Source organism: Coffea arabica, chromosome 1c, assembly GCF_036785885.1.
Source record: "Coffea arabica cultivar ET-39 chromosome 1c, Coffea Arabica ET-39 HiFi, whole genome shotgun sequence".
NCBI lineage: Eukaryota > Viridiplantae > Streptophyta > Magnoliopsida > Gentianales > Rubiaceae > Coffea > Coffea arabica.
The window spans coordinates 28,663,396-28,685,400 of record NC_092310.1 but is presented as its reverse complement, the minus strand read 5'-3'; positions in this window follow the sequence as shown (position 1 = coordinate 28,685,400).

The following is a 22,005-nucleotide window of genomic DNA, read 5'->3' as shown; positions in this document are numbered from 1 at the left end:
TTGATGAAGATCACTTAGTCCAAATTCCAGTGTAGCCTAGTCAAATTCCCAATTCATAGAACCAAATTCCAACTAATCGGCTAGTTAACCGTAATACCTTCAAATGGCCATATCTCAGGCTACCAAGGTCCATTTAAGAAGTTCTTAGAGGTGTTGGAAATCTAAGACATAGTACTAAAACTTTCATGTTTTGACTAAAAGCTAGTTTAGTACGTATCAAGGTGAACAAACTCAACTAACTTAGTGTACTGTCAAAACTGTCCACTGACTTGACCCCTAGGGCAGTCAGGGTATTTTCATCTTTTCACAGGTTACGTTGCTCCAATTGAGCTGAAATTTTGTAGACAACCAACAAATATCATTATCTAAAACTTTCATGTTTTGTACTAAGCCTAATTCGGCCTCTAACATGATGAAATAGAATCGGCCAGAACTGAAGCTAAATTTTCCAGAAATCTGGAATTTTTGTTATTTCAAGCTATAATTCACATTTTCACCTTGAAACTACCACTACTATCACCTTTACAAGATCATATACCACATATATGCATCATACAACACCTAATCCACAAGAAACCCTAACTCAAAAGTCATCCATCCAATCATCAAAACTCTTTGAAACAAGCATCACAAGCACAACTTAATCATGATTAATGGAGAAAGAATGGTTGATCAGCCATTATACCTCAAGATACAAGCTTGCAAGGATGATCCTTCACCTCTGCTTGAAATTCTTGGCTCTTTAAGCTTCCCAAGCTTCCAACTAGTGATTAATCGGTTTAGTTTTTCTTGGTTACACTCAAATGGTTGGATTCAAGGTAGAAGATTGAACTCTCTTCACTCTCTTGCTTCTTCTTGCTCTCAGCCAAAAACAGAAAGAAATGAGCGAAAAATGACTCAAATGGAAGATAAGAAGGTGAGACTTTGTCTTAGCTAAGGAACCATAGGTGGTTGACACTTGTCACCACCAAAGCCTTCCAAGTTTCTCTTTCTTTTCCTTGTATTTCGGCCACAAATTTCAGTCACATGGCTGAAAATGAGGGGGGTATTTTGCAAAAATATCAAGGGTATGTGGTGGTAAGGAAGTGGTGGTCACGTGGTGCACTCAGTCGGTAATAAACGGTACACTTCGGTTCAACCCGATTTTCCTTATTTCGCGCGTACTAGGGTTTTAACTTATAATTCACTAAATTATTGTCGCGCCCCATTTTTTGATGAAATAAATAAATGGTTTGGAAAAAGTTTTTTTGATTTAATTTATGATTGGAAAATGAATTGTGATTTAAAAGAAAAATGGGTCTAAATGGGGGTTTGAAAATGCGACGATTTGACCCAAAATTATAGTTTAAAAAGGGTTTTTGAAAAAATGGGAGTCGCCACTTGGTAATGAGTTAAGGTGTACCAAGTCACCTAAAAATGGATTTTTTAGGAAAGAGTTGTAAGAAACCCCTTTTAAACGACTCCTAGTCCACGTAAACCAAAAAAAGGTTCGGGAGTCCATTTGACGAAGGGGAAGGCAAGGATAAAAATCCAAGGCACCCCTTCGACCTAGCCAAGGCTAGTTGCGCGATTTAATCAAAAATTTTCTTGTTTTAACCAAAGAATTTATTACATTTGGATGTGCTACATGAATGCAAACCCTAGACCTAGGGGTATTGGGGGAAATTTCTCTTCAAAGGTTAAGTGGTGCCAATCACATTAGTTGTGAAGCCCAATAATGATCCTTTGGAGAGGTCACACGTAATCCTAAATGACGTAAAAATGAGTGAATGAATGCATGTCATGTGAAAATGTGAATTTGTGTAAAGTAAAAAAGTGATAAAAAATAATAGTGTGTAAGTGAAAGTGTGCGAATGGATTTACAAAGTAGGTGAGTAAAATAACAATGTGAAAATATATGTGAGATAATATAAAGTGCATGTGTGCGAGTGAATAGTATAAAGTGTAAGTAGTTGAATGAAAACGTGCAAAATCAAAGTAGTGTGAAGTGAGAATGTGGAAAAAAGGTTTAGAATATAAAGTAGAGGTGTATGTGGTAGTGAATGAGTGAAATGCATGAATTCTATAGGGAATGCATCAAAACGGGAACGGGAGTCCTAATTTTGTGACTTCAATTTTCCCTTTGATAGAGGAGATACAAGCGTGCTAAGGCTTTAGAAAAAGCCACACTCGTCTATATCCCATACTTAAGGGGACTCTCAAGCAATGAACCTCATAACTAGCATGAAATGCAAAAATCCTAAAATGGAGGAAAAAGGGGTTCGGGGACATGCAAAAATGACAAAACTAAAAAGAATGCATGACATGTAATGAACATGCAAACATGTACTAACGAGGGGAAATCCCTAAGGGTCTAGCGTTGGACTAGCCCATTCTATGAATTCCGACTAGAGTTGGACTAGTGGAAACGTACATTCATCCATCACATTCATTCAGGCTATGGAAAGCGAGTAGACATGCCAAACACTTATAAACACATAGCACATAACATTTAGCATGCTCGACTAGATGCAAGGCCCTAACAAAGCAAATTAATGTGACGGCCCCACCTCTCCCTAGGGCGTACTCCAGGGTTCGGCGGGCCGCCCGCCCAGCTCTCGCCGGGACTCAGTCGTTCACTACAGTCCTCAAATAAATACAATACAAATCTCAAGTATACATCAAATGGTCCACAAATACACATCCGTCTCCAATAATTACATGTCACAAATGCAGCGGAAACTAATCCCAAATATACAAAAAATAATTCCAAATCCAAAATTGTACAAAGTTTAGGCCATCCATACACGTGCACAAGTACTACAAGTCCTTCCTTTGCCACGAGCCCTGTGGAGGGGAATAAAATAGTTTTTGGGGTGAGCTAAAAGCTCAGCGAGTAACCAGAAAATCATTAATCAACTCGGTTTCACAATAGTTCATTTCAATGATGTCATATAGCAATGATGTCATAAATTAAATGATAAATCCGGAAACAACTACATCATTTGCAAAACAGTAAATATGGATTATCAATAATTCAAGAAACATTTACAATGGAAAGCGATAGTAACATTCATGAAAGGATACATTCATTCTCCTGACATTTCCTCGCTCATTTGGTCATTCATTTCATTTCATTCACCCCGTCCCTGGCTTTTGGCCAGGCTCCACCAACCTACATAGGTAATACTCGAGTATACCAAACGTTCACCCAAGTTCCTAATCGCCTGACCGAGTCCGCTTCTGGCTCAAGACGACCGGTAACAAGGGGCAATGGCCAGTTCAGCGCAAAAGGCTTACATTCATGCGCAAGTAACATTTCAATCGAAAATTTAACCTTTATCGAGGTCGAGTGCGATAAAGTACACACTCGCCTCGAAAACTCGTTTTGGAAATCATTATAAGCGCTTAACACGTTATCAACCAAAATACAAGTCATGAAGTCAAGAAATATAGCAAACAAGGCACACTCAAATGCCAGCACACATGATATGCAAGAAAACATTTCAAAAGTAAGTTTGGAAACAGTTCAAAAGTAAATAATGTAAGAAACGGTTCATAAATCACTTTAGAAGTAGTTTGAGGTCACTCACCTCTATGGCTCAGAAATCATCCATCATATAACATTGCCTTGCTCAAATCCAAGTCTTAGATCACAAACTCAAAGCAATCAAACCCTTTAAAACTTCGGACAGCACTTCCCCTAAATTTGCTTACTTTCCCAGCCATCATGGCTTCATTATTTCCTCAGCCAGTTCCAAAGTCACACAAATAAGTTCATCCAATAGCCATTCAGCAAGCTCCAAGTAGTACTAGCACAAGTCAAGCTAGGGAAAAGTCCGGAAATGAAAGTTAAGCTCAAAACCAGAAAATTAGTTTTGACGTCATTTTGCGGTAATGGTACCAAAGGCGCTACGATTGTCGGATGAAGGTGAAAGAACCACTGTTTCGAAGCTAAGAGTCAGGGCTACAATATTAAAGAAGGTCACTCAACCCAGTTTTGAGTGCAAACAGGTCAAAAAGGCAAGATACCACATCAAAAACGTAAAACAGATTCACCAAAACGCATTCTAGCGGAAACCTCATAACTCAGGATCTACAAGTCCAAATCCAGAAATTCCAAAGGCATATGGTAGCTAATACATCAAGCTACATTTCATCAGAAGACCTCAAAGGCCAAATCGCGCATTTTCATGATCGAAAATGGAAGACTACACGAAAACAAAAATCTGGGCGCGAAACAAGTTTCAAAAACAGTCAAGGGTATTTCGGTCATTTCACATGATACAGTGGTCGGATCAAGCTGAAAATTTACAGGAAACTATTTTATAGCCTTGGTTACAACTTTCATGTTTTGGCCAAAATCTAATTCGGTGAGAATCAGGGTGAAAGGTCACGGTCAAATTGAGTGAAAAGGCAACCCTGCTCGCAGCACCCCTTCCCAGACCAGTCTCAGTATTTCCGACTTTTCTCACTCCACACTACTCCAATTGACCTGAAATTTTACAGAAACCTTTAAAACATCAATACCTATAACTTTCATGTTTTAAGGCAAGGCCAATTCTGCCTCTAATCATGAGATACAAAACCGGACAGAATTGGGGATATAAAACCCTAACTTTCTCAAATTCCTTCTAAACCCAAAATTGGTTGCAATTACCAATCATTTACACCTACAAGAGTTATTAAACATCATTTCCAACCATCATGGACAGCCACAACATCATGATCAAATTAAACCAGAAAAATCATCAATAAATCAAAAACTTCACCAATTCATCTCAAACCAAGAAATAAACCACAAATTTCAGCACTTTAGCTCCCACTAGGCATAACTTAAGCTTCATTAAGTGTAGGAGGAAGTTCAATCACCACTCACCTTAACAATAGAAGAGAGAGAACAACTAGGCACCTTAACCTTCCAAATAACTCCACCAAGAGCTTCAATCTTCCTTAGCTAGCAAGTTTTATGGAGTGATTTGCAATTTAATCGGTTGGAACTCAAGATTTGAGCAAGAATTGAAGTTGAAGTTGAAGAAACTCTCTCTTGTTCTTTCCTCACCAAAAATTTCGGCCAAGACAATAAAAATGGAAGAAATTGGGTCAAAATTTGGTTTAGTAAAGGTTAAGACAAGTTCAAGTCAAAGTCAAGGTCCAATAGTTAGGTGACAAATGGTCCTCTAGGATTTTAATCTTATCCTTTTGTCTCTCCAAGATTAAACCATCTAAGTAACCTCAAATTATCTCTTAGCACCTTGTAAAATAATATCACTTAATACAAAATTCCAACAAGTTGTCAAAAATATAATGCATTTACCGCACTAGCGGGTCCCACGTCCAAAATACGCTTTTAATTTCTCAAAAACTAACCGATACTAGAAAAATCATTTTAAAACTATTTTTGCTCATAAACTTTATCTGGAAAATTTTTCTAATCAAGAAAATGTAGAAAAGGCGGGCGTTAAAAAAAATAAACCCTAGAAAATTAGAAAATTTCCGGGTTCTCAAACTCATTTTTTTCGGGGCGTCACAATTAACACGTAGCAACTAAGCATGCAAGACATATAAGACAATTAAAGCCCTAACTATTACATTTGCTAGCTAGGCACATGACTTCGATATGTCTTCATCGAATGCTCCTCCAAGCCCTATCTATTACATTAGGGAGACCCTACTACAATCTAAAAAAAGGGAAAAAGGAATAAAATAATTAAATCCCTAACTATTACAAGCCAAGAGGTGTACACATACCCCATAAAGAATAACTTAAATAAAAAGCAAAAGTAAATGACATAAATAAAAGAAATTAAAGAAAGGCTAGGAAAGCAAAGTAGACATGTATTTCTCACGTAGCACGTTGGTTCACATAGGAGAGACAAAAAAGATAAAAGAAGTTATACCTCCCTTGAGTTGATGCCTTAAATGGAGTGAAATCACTTATTCATCCTCCAAAATAAAAGAAATGGTCAAGGTACCAATTTATTTGGGAAAATTAAAGAAAATGTACAAACACAAGCTCAATTGATCATAAAACCTTTAAAATTGTGACTTAAGTGTAATTTAAGCAAAGCATGGTAGTTAATTAAAGCAAACAAGTAATGAAGTTGTAAAAATTAAAACTATCAAGGACCAAATTGATGACATTATTCAATTGATTGGGTCCTAGTGGAACAAGGGGAGACTTGGGGGGTCAAAGTGCAATTTTTCAGAAAGTTATTTCATGCAATTCATGCAAGCTACGTAGAACTTCACTTCTGCAATTTTCATATGCTCTAGCAACCGAAAAAGTAAATCTGCTGCACATCTCCCTCAAGACCAGATTTCTTGAGCACAACTTTGATTAGATGTTTACAAACCAACATCACAAATTCAGACTAGACAACCCACTTCATAGTCACCACCATTCAAACAAGCAGGAAACTTAGCAAGATCTAGTGCAAAAAATCTAGAAAAAACATGCAAAAATGGCTCAGCAAAACTGAGTGCTTATTTTCCAGCAAAGTATTTGATCTAAATCAAGTATTTTAAGGACTCAAACATGCAAACTCAAACCCATCTTTCATTGCCCACTTTCCACACAAGACATAACTAATCAACTTAGAAGAGGATGAAGTCTAGTGAATGGTCACGGAAAAAGAAAACAGCAAAGTTGGTAAATTTCTGCGGCATCACAATTCAACCAAAACAGATTCATGCTAAGCGATGGGAATGAAAGCCTAGTAATCTGTCCCTGCGAAACTCTCCAATGCCATGACTTTTAACGCATGCTTTTAAACTCAAACACAATCATCTATACCCCAAAAGTCTACTCACAACCACCGAAAATAAAATGCAGCAAAGGAACCTGCTTGGAACGGCTAGAGTTTCAGCGTTTACATGGCAATGTCTACTGCTATAGCAAACCAGAGATTACGAACATGCTCAACACGGATCCTGAAACTAGTCAAATTTCACATGCCTTGTTTTCCCACTTTTGCACCCAAAGCCGACATCACATAAAGGAAATAAAACACCAGTTTTACGGCACAGATCATTCAACCAGATTCATGAACAAAAGAGAATACGAATGAAGCAGGAAGAAAAAAAAAACCGCAACAAGCTCGGCAACAAATTTTCAGCACTTAAATGGAATAGCCCGTGATGTGTGCACAGGAAAAGGACCAGGAAAGATTACCTTTAACCCCTTAAAAGGCCACACAAAGCATGAGATGATTGGAGGAGTAGGTCTTGGCGAGGACCTTTTGCCGGAAACACTCAACTCTTGCGTTGCAAAAATTCCACCACGGCTGATGACTTCGTGGGTTCAGGCCTGATCTTGATGGATCTGGAACGGTTTTCTCCAAAACATTTCAACACAGATCTTCTTCCCTAAGTGTCGTAGACAATGCAGCAAGAAGAATCCCCTCCAAAGGATGTTGGGATTCGTCGAAGTAAAGTGATGTACAGAACTGATTCATCAATCCGGGCTCAACCTTCAGCAGAAAATTTTCTGCAATTTCTCTTCTCCTATTCCCTCGTCTACTACTCCTTCTTATGCCATTTTCTCTCCCTTCAACCTCTCTGCCGCCCCCCTTACTCCTCTCAGATCCTCTTCTCCCCAGCCAGCCCGTAGCTTCCTTGAAGTTTTTTCTTCTTTTTCTCCCAAAACCTAAACGCTGCCCTTCACTCCCTAGCCGTATTCCCCTAAAAGTCTCTCCCTCCTCTCTTCTCACGGTCTTCCTCTGCTTAGCACTCCCCCTCTCTGGTTTCTTTTCCAATCCCTTTTCCCAGCCGTCTTCCCCTTGGGTTTTCCTTCCTTCAGATTCGCAGCCGTCACTCGATGCTCAGCTCTCTTCCTTTTTGTTTTCAGCCGTTACTCTGCAGATTCTCTTGCCGTTGCTCTTCACTCTATTTATGCAGCCGCCCTTCTCTCTCACTCTCTGTATGCTCCCTTCTCCCTCAGTTCCCTCTCTCTCTTTCTTTTTCTTCAAAGACCTCTCAGCCCATGTTCCAAGGCCTCTCCTCCCTGCCGCTGTTTTCTTTTGTTTATCTTTCTTTCCGATCCTATCCTCCTTTGCGGCTGTCAATCCCTCTGGTTTCTCCTTTTGTCGTCTCAGAACTTCCCTCAGCTTCCAGATTTTCCCTTTTGCTCTTTTTTCAGACTCCCTCTCTCGGTTATCCCTTTCTTTTAGCCCAGCCGTCCCTTTCTATCTCACTCTCTGTATCCTCCTCTCTCTACCCCTCCTCTCTTGCGGCTCTCCTTTCTTTTCCTATTTATATGGGAGCCCCCCAACCTCTAAACCCTCAGCCAATCTAGCTTTATTTGTAGCTAAGGAGCTGCCCAAGCTTTCTTTTTGCAAGCTGCAACAATACGCAGCTTTATGCCACGTATCCTCTTCTTTTTTTTTCATTTTTCATCATTTTTCACTTTTTTTTCTTTTTTTCACTTTCAAGAAATTCTATGCTAAAAACTTAAAAATAGAAATAAAACTAGAAACTAAAAACTAAAAATCGAATAAAACGAACACGACAAATAAAAAAAAAACTAAAAATAAACAGTAAATGAAATTACACCAAAATTTGGTGTCTACACTTATTATTAGCACCTCTAATCCCACACTTAATATCATCTAAAACTCACTTTTGATCACCAAATTTGATCCACTCTTTGTACCGGATAGTCGCACTACGAAAAAACGTGAAAACCCTAATTCGTGCTAACTTGAAAACGGACAATGAAAACCCTTACTTCTATATTCATTTACACTTATTGTCAGGTGATTGGGTAGTAGTGCCATAATAAATGAATAATTTCCAAATAAAAAAGCATTTTTAAGAAAAACGTGAGGGGTTTTACAATTCCATAAATTGAATTCAGGGTTTCGGTTGAAATATGAGAAATTTGAGAAAACGGTCAGTCTCAGGTGAAACTAGGGTTTTGATTAGACTTTTAGGGTTTCTAATCTTTTTAAAACAAAGCAAGGGTTTAAATCAAATCCAAAGAAATAACCTTAGTACTTTATTATTTTTTTTTTAAAAAAAAACCCCTAACATTTGGGGTATCACAACCTTACTGGACTTTTAGCTCATTCCACGCCATTTGTTTTCCTTACAGGGGGTACGAGCGAGGCATGAGACATGTACAGACTAGCATAGCCTAGTTGTTTTGAATTTAGAATATGTACTCACGCTAGTACCCGACCAGGGTTGATTGTACTCGATTTGTAAACACTTTGGAGTATTTTGGTGTGTAGAAGCTTTGTATCTGGATTTGAGTATCAATGTATATATTAAGTGGATGTGTTATTCATTTTCTATGGATGTATGTTCTTAGTTTTTTTTCTTGAGATACGAGTAAGTGAGTCCTGGCGAGAGTTGGGCAGGCGGTCCGCTAAACCCTGGGGTACGCCCTAGGAGGAGGTGGGGCTGTCACAGATGGTATTAGAGCTCTTATTGAGCTCATTCCGGGAGAGGGTTCTCGGACTGTGGGGATTGGCTTACTAAGTGTGAAACAAAGATCTATTGTTGGGGATCTTAGATATGTATGCTGGGTAGGAATCTCTAATACGGGTGATTTACTCTTGGGACCGGTCGGCTCAAGTTGTGAATTACATTATTGTGGATTCTTGTACCTGAACACCCAGGAGTGTTATCATGGACGAATCGAGTAATAGTCTGGCTAGGGTTCCTATAAAGGATGATTAGGTTGTAGTATATGTCGAGAAAGTCTCACCGAAGACCGATTTCTTTCTTCTACCCTTGGTTATGCTCCCTTGATGTCATTTTAAGATATTGCCCTAATTATGTTCTACCTTCCCGTCTATTTCATTCGATTTTTCAACCAACCGGTATATGGTTAGATTATCACTTGTGCATAGTTACTTACTCTAATCTGTTGATCTGCCTGACAGGCTATCACTTGAATCCCAACGAATCTGTGAGATGGCACAATTGGATGATATATATAAGGAAATTGAGGTTCTTCGAAATGAAATAGAGGTCCAAAAGAGACTAGCCGAATATTGGGAAGGGCGATGGAAACACGAATATTCGGAGGAAATTGAACTATTGCACGAGAACATAGAACTAAAAAAGCAATATGAAAGGATTCCTGAAGAGGTTTTAGCAATGGCACAAGGTAAAACTTTTACGAAGAATCCAGAAAAAGCCCAAAGGATAGAAATTGCAAGGGCACAAGTGAAGGGCTTCCATGCAAAGAAAAGGGGTGCACCTAGTGAAATTCAAAGTCAAGAACAAGGTGAATGAGGTAGGCCACCCTTTAAAGTAGGTCGAGGAGCTAGTGGTGTGAAAATTTTGGGGACATCAAAAGAAGGTACTCCGAGAGGAGCCTCAGGTGGAGGAGGGCAACTAAAAGCTGTCTGACAAGGAGATCAAACTTCAATCCTCCACTTATCTTGTGGCTGTTGTGGAAAAACCAATCATACTAAGGAGAATTGTTGGAAAAGAGGGGAAGAATGCTTGCGATGTGGGAGCACCAAGCATTGGATTGCTGATTGTCCAGTTCTATTACGGGAAAAGAAAGAGGCCCAGAACTCGACCATGACCAACCCTGGACCGTCGAAGGGGTAAGAGAACGTAGAAGCTACGATATGCCATTTAACTTAGGATTTTATAGTCCTGATGGTAAGAAAATTTCGAGGACGAAATTTCTTTAAGGGGGAGAGAGTGTGAGGACTTGCAAATTCCTTATATTTTCTTAAAAATGCCCTTTTATTTGGAAATTATTATTTTATAATAGCCCTACTACCCAATCACCCCACAATAAGTGTAAATGAACATAGAAGTAAGGGTTTCGTTGTCCGTTTTCCTGCGAATTAGGGTTTTCACGTTTTTCCGTAATGTGACTTTTCGGTATGGAGTGAGGATCAAATTTGATAGGTAAGAGTGACTTTTGGATGAGGAAATATTATATGATTAGAAGTGATAATAACAAGATAGTGATTAGAAGGTAAAACCCTAGTATATGCGATTTAAGAAAAATCGGCTCAAACCGATGGGTATCGATCACTATCGATTAAACCCACCACATGACCACCACTTCCTTACCACCACATACCCTTAATATTTTTGCAAAATATCCCCCCTCATCCTCATCCATATGGCTGAAAATTGTGGCCAAAATGCAAGGAAAAGAAAGAGAAATTTGGATGGCTTTGGTGGTGACAAGTGTCAACCACCTATGGTGTCTTGACCAACCATTTGTCTTGCCTTCTTATCTCTCATCTTGCTTCATTTTCCCTCATTTTTTTTCTGTTTTGGCCAAGAGCAAGGAGAGGGAAGAGAGAGAGGAGAGCTTTCAATCTTCTACCTTGAATCCAACCATTTGAGTGCAACCAAGAAAAACTAAACCGATTAATCACTAGTTGGAAGTTTGGGAAGCTTAAGGAACCAAGAATTTCAAGGAGAGGTGAAGGATCATCCTTGCAATCTTGTGTCTTGAGGTATAATGGCTGATCAACCATTCTTTCTCCATTAATCATGATTAAGTTGGGTATTAATGTTGGTATTGTGTTTGTGATGCTTGTTTCAAGTGATTTTGATGATTAGATGGATGACTTTTGAGTTAGGGTTTCTTGTGAGTTAGGTGTGGTATGATGCATATATATGGTATATGATCTTGTGAAGGTGATAGTAGTGGTAGTTTCAAGGTGAAAATGTGAATTATAGTTTGAAATAACAAAAATTCCAGATTTCTGGAAAATTTAGCTTCAGTTCTGCCCGACTCTATTTCATCATGTTAGAGGCCATATCAGTCTTGGTACAAAACATGAAAGTTGTAGATAATGACATTTTGTGGTTACCTACAAAATTTCAGCTCAATCCGATCAACCTAGCCTGTGAAAAGATGAAAATACCCTGACTGCCATAGGAGTAAAGTCAGTGGACAGTTTTGATAGTACACTAAGTTAGTTGAGTTTGTTCACCTTGATACGTACTGAACTAGCTTTTAGCCAAAACATGAAAGTTTTAGTACTTTGTCTTAGATTTTCAACACCTTGAAGAACGTCTTAAACGGACTTTGGTAGCTTGAGATATGACCATTTGAAGGTAGTGCGGTTGACTGGTCTATTAGTTGGAAATTGGTTCTGTGAATTGGGAATTTGACTGGGTTACACTGGAATTTGGACTAAGTGATCTTCATCAAAATTGTAACTCTTTGTCTTAGCTTTGAAACGGTACATATTGCATCCTAATCTGATAAGCGTAGCTTTGGTTGTGTCCATTACGTAAAAACACGTCAAATCTGTCTTTTGCTAAACCTCATTTCCGCACATGTCGTTAGTTTGGTTCTGTACTTATATTACCTTGAGCCTATTGAACGGCTAGTGAAATGAGATTGTTTTGTGTGTAACTTTGGGTTTGATTGAGGAAAAGAATGAAGCCATAAATGGCTGGAAAATAGGAAAATACAAAGGGTGTGCTGCCCAAATTTACGTTCAAGAGCTAGGTAGACATACTTGCAACTTAAGTAAGGGTTAAGAGTGATTACTGCTTGAACCATCTAGGATATTTGCGTCTTCTTTTATCGAGGTATATCAGAAAGGACTTGGCCGAACTTGTACCCTTGAGAAATAAAATAATGACTGCTCGGAATACGTTTTCCTTGTACTTTTGACTCAAATGACATTTTCAAGTATAATGTTACAAAGTTATATAGTTTGAAAAGCGAGCGAGTGTTTCACGAATATTCTCCTAGTGAATTTCAATTTCTTGATTCTTATTGAACGAAACGTTTAAGTTTCGAACCTTAGTTACTTTTAAAAGTTCTTAAACAATATTTTATCGTAGATTTGGACTCCGCACACGGAGTAATAACCGAACGTAACTCGTAAAGGCACCGCATTTTGGGTGAGTGCTTCCAAATACCTGGTTGACCTGGACACTTGTTCACAATACTTGTACATAATTGATATGAGATTTGTTGATCGAACAAGAGTGTACTTTATCGCACTTGCCCTAACATGATCTGTACTTGTTTATTGTTGCAATTAACTTGATATACTTGTACTTGATTTGTAAGTGTGGAGCGGCAGTATGTACCATACTCAATCCAAGTGGGAGGTGCCTCTCATTCCCGTCTCCATACTTTTATCTTAATTCCGTCAATTGGAGAGGTTATCTCATCGACTTCTTGGGGACCCAAACCCCATTGGCTAGTTAATCGAGTCGAGCCGGCAAGGGCTTGGTCGATTAGATAACGAACCATGGGTCGTTATTTGTGTCGAGTGGAGTGATATCTCCTCGACTAATCGGTATACTCGAGTATTACCACCCGTGGTTATTGAGGATTTTGGGCCCAGTAGGGGGTGTGAATGGTGGATGGAGAGTAGTGTAAGTGGTGCTCTACTGGATTGGTTACTTACTTGAAGGTTGACGGAGTGTCAACTGTTACTTGATCAAGCTCTAGTGATGTGATGGGAATTTGGCTCCTGAGAGCCATCCGTATCCTTATACTTTGGAATGATTATTGTTTCTTCTGAAAAACTTTTACACTCGCTCACTTTGAGATTTGCTTCTTCAAGTATTATTGTTCACTCTTATGAACTTTTGATGCCATTAACTTGCTACGCTGATATTCGTACTTTCATAATGGTCAATTTGTTATTTAGAACATCACTGGACTTTTAGCTCATACCACGCCATTTGTTTTCCTTACAGGGGGTACGAGTGTGGCATGAGACATGTACAGACTAGCATAGCCTAGTTGTTTTGAATTTTGAATGTGTACTCACGCTAGTACCCGACTAGGGTTGATTGTACTCGATTTGTAAACACTTTGGAGTATTTTGGTGTGTAGAAGCTTTGTATCTGGATTTGAGTATCAATGTATATATTAAGTGGATGTGTTATTCATTTTCTATGGATGTACATTCTTTGTTTTTTTTCTTGAGATACGAGTAAGTGAGTCCTGGCGAGAGTTGGGCAGGCGGTCCACTAAACCCTGGGGTACGTCCTAGGGGGAGGTGGGGCCGTCACAGCTGTCACAGGTGGTATCAGAGGTTAGGGTTCAAATCTTTGTAGTGTATTCTAGACTTAAAAGTTTAGGATGCTAGCCTGCGGGATTTGGTTTGAAAGTTGAGTGACCGCTGGTAGGGATAAAAATTAGAGCCTAGGTTTGAATTGGCTTGAGTGAATTAGAAATTTTCGACTTGCAGATTATATTAGACTATTTCCCCTTAAGAGTACTTAAGTTTCTTCTACACTTTTGTAGGATAGACGGGACGGATCTAGTGGCCCTAGCAATAGACCGGTTGGCGAGCCGTCTCGTAGGGACTTACCGATGATTAGATACCAGACCTGGCCCGGAGGAGCTAGAGCTTATTGGAGCCCATCTGACTGCTATAGGGGTTGCGAGTGTCGGCATATTTACACTTATCCTAATTAAGTAGTTATGGCCGTTGTGAAGGAGCGAAAGGTCTTAGTGAGGGACAATACTAGGCTTGGAGTTGAAGTGAATTACCAGAAGGAAACTATTAAAACGCAAGTCGATCGGATTAAGGAGTTTGAGTATGATGTGATCGAGGGCCAAGAAAGGGTTGATGACCTTTGTGAACAGCTTGGAGAAACTCAGGAGCGCATGGTTGAGGGCCATGAAAGTGAGGAATAGAGTTGAATCAATTCTGAATATTTGTGATGACTTACTTTGAGATGTGAGCAATGAGGCTTTCTACATTGGAGGCGAGGCAGGAGCTAAACCTGCCCAGGATGAGGGGTCAGCTAGTCCCGCGGCGGACTAAACCTTTACTTCAAGGCTACTATTTTGGGTGATTTTGACTATTGTATATAGAGAGGATAGGGGATGTGGTGACTCGGTAGTTGTACTGCTTTCTTTTGCCCACTTACACAAGGTTTTTACTTCATATGACTGTTTGGCTGTATCTGTATTTTTTTAGGCTCGTACTTGATATTTTTGGTCTTGTTATTTTGTAAACAATTGCTATGAGCCTTTGAATGTATAATACTATGACTTTGACTTTGACTGTGACTGTGACTTTGTGATGCAGATACGGGTGTGCAGCAACTTCAATCTTGGGTCAAGGATCCTTTGGTCAACATTGGTGCTCCGATGACAAGATCAAGATCCAAGAAGGTGAAGGAAGCTTTACAAGCCTTGATCATTCACCATACAAGCAAGGAGCAAGCTAAGTTTGAATATTTGATGGACCATGAAATTACCTTGTTCACTTGTACGTTTGAAGTGAAAGAATGATCTCATACTTGTTAGCTTAGTTGGTAGTTGTTTTAAAACTGCCTAGTTTAATAGTTGTTAGTCGTTGAGTATTTTATTACTTATTGGGTCTTATCGGGAAGCCTTAAAGAGCTGGCTCTTTATGCAGACCGAATTCCTATTCCAGGTTTATGTGGGCCGGATTTGCCCTAGTTTTAGCCTATAAAAGGCACCTATTGTATGAGCGAAAGGACAGATTGTTACAACCAGAAATCGTGAGGAATTTTCCTTCAAAGTTCTTAATCGAACTTACTCTTGAATTCTTGAGTTCATAGCTTAGGATTCAAATCAGACTTTATCGATTAGTTTGTTCTCTAATTGTGGTGTCTCTTCATCCATCTTTATTTGCTTAAGGTTGCTGATTACCTTTGTGTATCAGAGGTCTTGAGTTCATGAGAACAATCGAGTTCAATTTCCATTGGGAGAAAAGATCCAACTCTGATAATTACAAGGTTGGGAGGGTCTTCCCCTAGGGTTGCCTTATCAGTTGGTATCAGAGCATCAGGTTAATTCTCTTTCAATTGAAGTTGTTCATATCTTGTTAGTTTGTGTCTTGTGTCAAAAACAAAAAAAAAAAACTGTAGCGATTATTATTCATCGTTACTGTTCCGAAATACTGTTCATCGTACTGTAGCGTACTGTTCACGTTACTGTTCATCCGAATAAAAAAAATCTGTTTGGGTGTTGTCTTTTTGTGTTTTCTGTCCAACTGTTGTTCTCGAGTCTGTTATACTTTTGTTTGGGTTTGGGTTGTTAGGGTTTAAAGACAAAAAAAAAAAAAAAAAGAGTCACGTACCTTATATTGTTTTAGTGTCCAAGTTGCTAGAGTATTGCTGGAATTTTCTTTTGAGTATTGCTGAAATTTTATTGTGCCTATTTCTTGAGTATTGGTTGTTGTTCTTGCAAACTCTAAACACCACAACTCAATTTGGGGAAATTCTTGAGCTTCTTGAACAAAATCTTGAAGTTCTTGGACCATCAAGTCTTGTTTTGAAAATTCTTGAACAATAAATCAAGAATCAGGGCCTTCTTGAAATTTGCATAACCTTTCATCCGTTTTTCTTGAACTTGTTGGTGTGACCTGAATTTGTGTTCCTTGAAGAGCCGAAGCAAAAAAAAAAAAAAAAGAGAGAGAGAGAACAAAAAAAAAAAACAAAGAAGAGAAGGAATCGGCTCTCACACAAAGGAATCAAGTGTCTCAAATCTTGAGTTTCCAATTCTTGATTGGTTTCCAATTCTTGAATAGTCTCCAAATCTTGATTGGTTTCCCAAAACTTGAGTCTCCAAACCTTGATTGGTTTCCAATTCTTGAGTCTCCAACCTTAATTGAATTCCAACAACCCAAACGACCTAACCAGCCCCAAACACCCCCAAATCAGTTTCCAAAACGAAACCTAAACCGCCACAAACACCATTTACCATCCAAATACTGGCCAGAAACTCAGCAAAAACAGCCGCTCAAAAAAAAAAAAAGAGGTTCTAGCTTCGGGTAGAGTTCTTCTAAGATTTGCAAATTCTGCTTTGTGTCTTGTTACTTGCTTATAGGGTAATTAATTCTGGAATTTTGAGAGTTTGAGTTGTTTTAAGAACTTCGAGAAGGAAAATTGAGAGTGAGTGTGTTTCCTTGAGTGATACACGAGTGCTTGCAAGGTAGACTAGGATACACTTGTTTTGCAGGTTGGACAATATGTCTCAAGAGGGGAACATGCCTGAGCCGTCTGAGACTGACATGTCACTCAAACTGGTGCTCCAAGCTCTTCAAAAACAAGCGGAGAGACATGAAGTTGTGATGACACAAATATCCGACAGGCTGGCTGCCATTGAGATGCGAGGTACTGGAGATACATACAATAGGGCTTCGAGTGTTCAGAGTGCTGATCATGATGCGGATGATGAGGGATATCATTCTAACACCTCGATTCGATCAAGGAAAAGCCAAAGAGGAGCGAGGGAAGGTCGAGACCGACCTAGGAGAACCGATGACAATCTTGGTTCCATCAAGACCAAGATGCCTACCTTTCATGGGAAAAATGATCCTGAAGCTTACTTGGATTGGGTTAGGCGAGTTGAGCAAGTGTTTGAAGTCCACAACTACTCTGAAGAGAAAAAGGTGAAACTTGCGGCTATTGAATTTGAAGATTATGCATCCATTTGGTGGGAGCAAGTATGTGCCATAAGGAGGAGAAATAGGGAACCACCAATTGACACTTGGGCTGAAATGAAGCAAGTGATGAGGAAACGATTTGTACCCTTCCATTATACCACGGACTTGTACAATCGGCTCCAACGACTCACTCAAGGTTCTAATTCGGTTGATGAGTACCACAAACAAATGGAGGTACCGATGATAAGGGCCAATGTCCAAGAGGATCCGGAAGCAACCATGGCGAGGTTCCTTAATGGATTAAATCCTGAAATTAGGAAGAAGGTTGAGCTTCAAGACCACTTTGAACTTCAACAAATGGTGTCTTATGCAGAGAAGGTAGAAAAGCAAGCCTTACCTCTAAAGACACCTAGTGGCCTAACCACTACATCCTCTTCCACCCCTTGGAAAAGAAATCAATTGCCAACATCCAGTGCTTGGCCAAGGCAAGGTAATAGAGAGAGGGAAAACAAGCGGATGGAACAACCGTCCCATCCGAGTGCAACTTCTTCTAAACCAACCCCGCGGCCGACTCTTCCAGGAGCAAATACATCTACCAACCAGCCAAAGGCATGTTTCAAATGCAAGGGAATTGGCCACCTCATGGCTCAATGCCCTAACCGAAGCATCATGTATATGAATGAAGAGGGAATGTGGCAAAGCGAAGGAGAGGAGGAATATGCGGACATGCCACCGCTTGAAGAAGAGGGGAAAGATGATGACCTGGTTGAAATAGAAGAGGACCCCGTGGCTCGAACTATGGTGACTATGAGAGTGCTAAATGCACAAGCTCAAGAAGATGATCTCCAACGGACCAACATTTTGCATACAAGATGCAAAATTGGAGATGAGGTATGTCTCATGATCATTGATAGTGGCTCTTGTACTAATTGCGTAGCTGCTGACTTTGTTGAGCAAAAACACCTTCCATGGACTTACCACCCTAAACCCTATAGACTATCTTGGTTAAATGATGGGGGGAAGTCAAGGTGACCAAACAAGCTTTAATCGCTTTTTCTATTGGTCGGTACAAGGACCAAGTTTTATGTGATATAATTCCTATGCAAGCTAGTCATGTCTTGTTAGGGCGTCCTTGGGAGTATGATCGGCAGGCTGATCATATTGGACTCACTAATAAGTATAAGTTCATTATGGACAACCTCAAGATCACTCTTTCACCCTTGACACCTACACAAGTGTATGAAGAACAATTGCATCTAAGAAAAGAGTGAGAGAAAAGGCAACTGAGAGAGGCAAAGAAAAAGCCGAATGTGCCTGAGGATGAGGAAAAAAAGAAAGTAGAGGCCAAGTTGAGTGAAAGAGAAAAGTCGAGTGGGAAAAGACTCAGTGAGGCCGAGAGCTTGAAAGTGAAGAAAAAGAGCTTTTATGCTAGTGTGCGTGAGATAGATAGGGTCTTGAATGCACAAAGTCTTCTCATAGTACTTATGTACCGAGAAGCCGATTATTCCTCTTTTTACACACTTGGCATAACCGATTCTCTTCCTAGTGCAATCTACTCTCTTTTGCAGGAATTCAAGGATGTGTTTCCGGAGGAACTACCGAAAGGATTACCTCCAATTCGAGGTATTGAACATCAAATTGACTTTGTTCCTGGAGCAATTCTACCAAATCGACCAACCTATAGAGCAAATCCGGAGAAAACAAAGGAAATCCAAAGGCAAGTCGATTTCCTCCTTGAAAAGGACCAGGTTCGTGAATCTCTTAGTCCTTGTGCGGTTCCAGTCATTTTAGTACCTAAGAAAGAAGGGACTTGGAGAATGTGTACAGATTGTCGTGCAATTAATAAAATTACTGTTAAGTATCGTCATCCCATTCCTAGGTTAGACGATATGTTAGAAGAATTCATGGGGCAATCATTTTCACTAAAATTGATTTAAGATCTGGTTATCATCAAATAAGGATAAAGGAAGGTGACGAATGGAAAACTGCTTTCAAAACAAAGTATGGTCTTTATGAGTGGCTTGTGATGCCTTTTGGCTTAACAAACGCTCCAAGTACTTTCATGAGATTAATGAACCATGTTTTAAGGCATTTTCTTGGGAAGTTCGTTGTTGTTTATTTTGATGATATACTGATCTTTAGCAAGTCTTTAGAAGAGCATGTTGAGCATTTGCGACTTGTTTTAAGTGCCTTGCGTGAAAATAGGTTATTTGCTAACATGGAAAAATGTGTCTTTTGCACTTTTGAGGTTAATTTTCTTGGTTATATTGTTGGTGCAAATGGCATAAGTGTTGATCCCGCCAAGGTAAAGGCCATCATGGAGTGGCCGACTCCAACCAATGTGTCTCAGGTAAGGTCTTTCCATGGTCTTGCAAGCTTTTATAGGAGATTTGTTAAAGACTTTAGCACTATTGCAGCACCTTTGAATGAGATAATTAAAAAGAATGTGGGGTTTCAATGGGGAAAAGAGCAAGAAGAGTCGTTTAATAAGCTTAAGAATTTGTTAACTTCAGCACCTATTCTTGCTTTGCCTAATTTTGATTTGATGTTTGAAGTTGAATGTGATGCTAGTGGGATCGGCATAGGGGCTGTCTTACATCAAAATAATAGGCCCTTGGCATATTTCAGTGAGAAGTTGAGTGGGGGAGCTCTTAATTACCCTACTTATGATAAAGAATTGTATGCTGTTGTGCGTGCTCTTGAAGTGTGGCAGCATTATCTTATGCCTAAGGAATTTGTGATACATACTGATCATGAATCAATTAAATTCCTTAAAGGGCAGGGTAAGTTGCATAAAATGTGAGAACCCGTAAATTCCCTAATAATTTTCCTAGGGTTTTTCCCCTTTAAAGACATGTTTTCTGCATTTTCTGGCTTAGGAAAAATTTTCCGGTGAATTTTATGAGGAATTATAGTTTTTAGATGATTTTTCTAGCATTGGAGAGTTTTTGAAAAATTAAGAATATATAATGGACGTGGGACCCACTAGTGCGAAAAGTTCGGAAAAATTCGGCCAATTAGGTTAAGTTTCGGATACTGGTTGAAATGTATCGGGTGTTAAGAGATAAGTAGAGGATGTGAAGTGATTGATGTGAGAGGAAAAAAGAAGGATAGGAATGCATTAATGAAGTGACACTTGTCATGTTGGGATTGGTGGTAACTTTTTGACCACTATTCAATGTTTTACCCTTTGATTAAATAAACCAAAAACTAACCAAAAATCACCATTTTCTTCTCTATCTTGGCCGGCCATCTTGAGCTTAAGAAGGAAGAAAACTCTTCAAAATCTTGGCTACCATCTAGCTCAAATCCTCCAAAACAATTGCTTGATCTTGTTTCTACTCCATAAAATCTCTCCATTTGGTACTAGTAAGTGATTTGGTGAAGTGTTTAAGGAAGCTAAGGTGTCCAACAACTCTCCCTCTCTTGTTTACTAGGTGAGTGGTGATTGAACTTCCTCCTACACTTAATGAAGCTTAAGTTGTGCTTAGTGGTAGCTAAAGTGCTGAAATTTGTGGTTTATTTCTTGGTTTGAGATGAATTGGTGAAGTTTTTAATTTATTGATGATTTTTCTGGTTTAATTTGATCATGATGTTGTGGCTATCCATGATGGTTGGAAATGATGTTTAATGACTCTAGTAGGTGTAAATGATTGGTAATTGCAACCAATTTTGGGTTTGGAAGGAAATGTGAAAAGTTAGGGTTTCATAACCCTCTTTTCTGTCCGGTTTTGTATCTTATGGTTAGAGGCCGAATTGGCCTTGGCCTAAAACATAAAAGTTGTAGGTATTGATGTTTTTGAGGTGCCTGTAAAATTTCAGGGCAATTGGAATAGTGTAGAATGAGATAAGTCGAAAATACTGAGACTGGTCTAGGAAGGGGTGCTGCGAACAGGGTTGCCTTTTCACTCAATTTGACCATGACTTTTCACCCTGATCCTCACCGAATTAGATATTGTCCAAAACATGAAAGTTGTAGCCAAGGCTATAAACTAGTTTCCTATAAATTTCACCTTGATCCGACTACTGTAGCATGTGAAATGACCGAAATACCCTTGACTGTTTTCGAAACCTGTTTCGCGCCCAGATTTCTGTTTTCGTGTAGTCTTCCATTTTCGACCATGAAAATGCACGATTTGGCCTTTGAGGTCTTCTGATGAAATGTAGCTTGATGTCTTAGCTACCATATGCCTTTGGAATTTCTGGATTTGGACATGTAGAGCCTGAGTTATGATGTTTCCTCTAGAATGCGTTTTGGTGAATCTGTTTTACATTTTTGATATAGTATCTTGCATTTTTGACCTATTTCCACTCAAAACTGGGTTGAGTGGCCTTCTATAATGTTGTAGCCCTGTCTTTTAGCTTCGAGATGGTGGGTCTTGCACCCTCATCCGATAATCGTAGTGAAATTGGTGCCATTACCGTAAAATGAGGACAAAAACTGTTTTTTTTTCAGGGCCAAAGCTAGTTACATTTCCAAAATTTCTGGTTTCCTGTAATGCTTGTTTATGCTTGTGAAACCCTATTGGGGTTGTGATTGGCATTGCTTTATGACTCGTTATCGAGTCTCATTGTACTTGTTTGCGTGTTCTAGGGCGTGACGGTGGTTCACGAAGTACTTTTGACGGACGTGCATGAAACAACACTTACTTGATTGGTGAGTATACTACTCACTTAAATGTTACAATGTGGC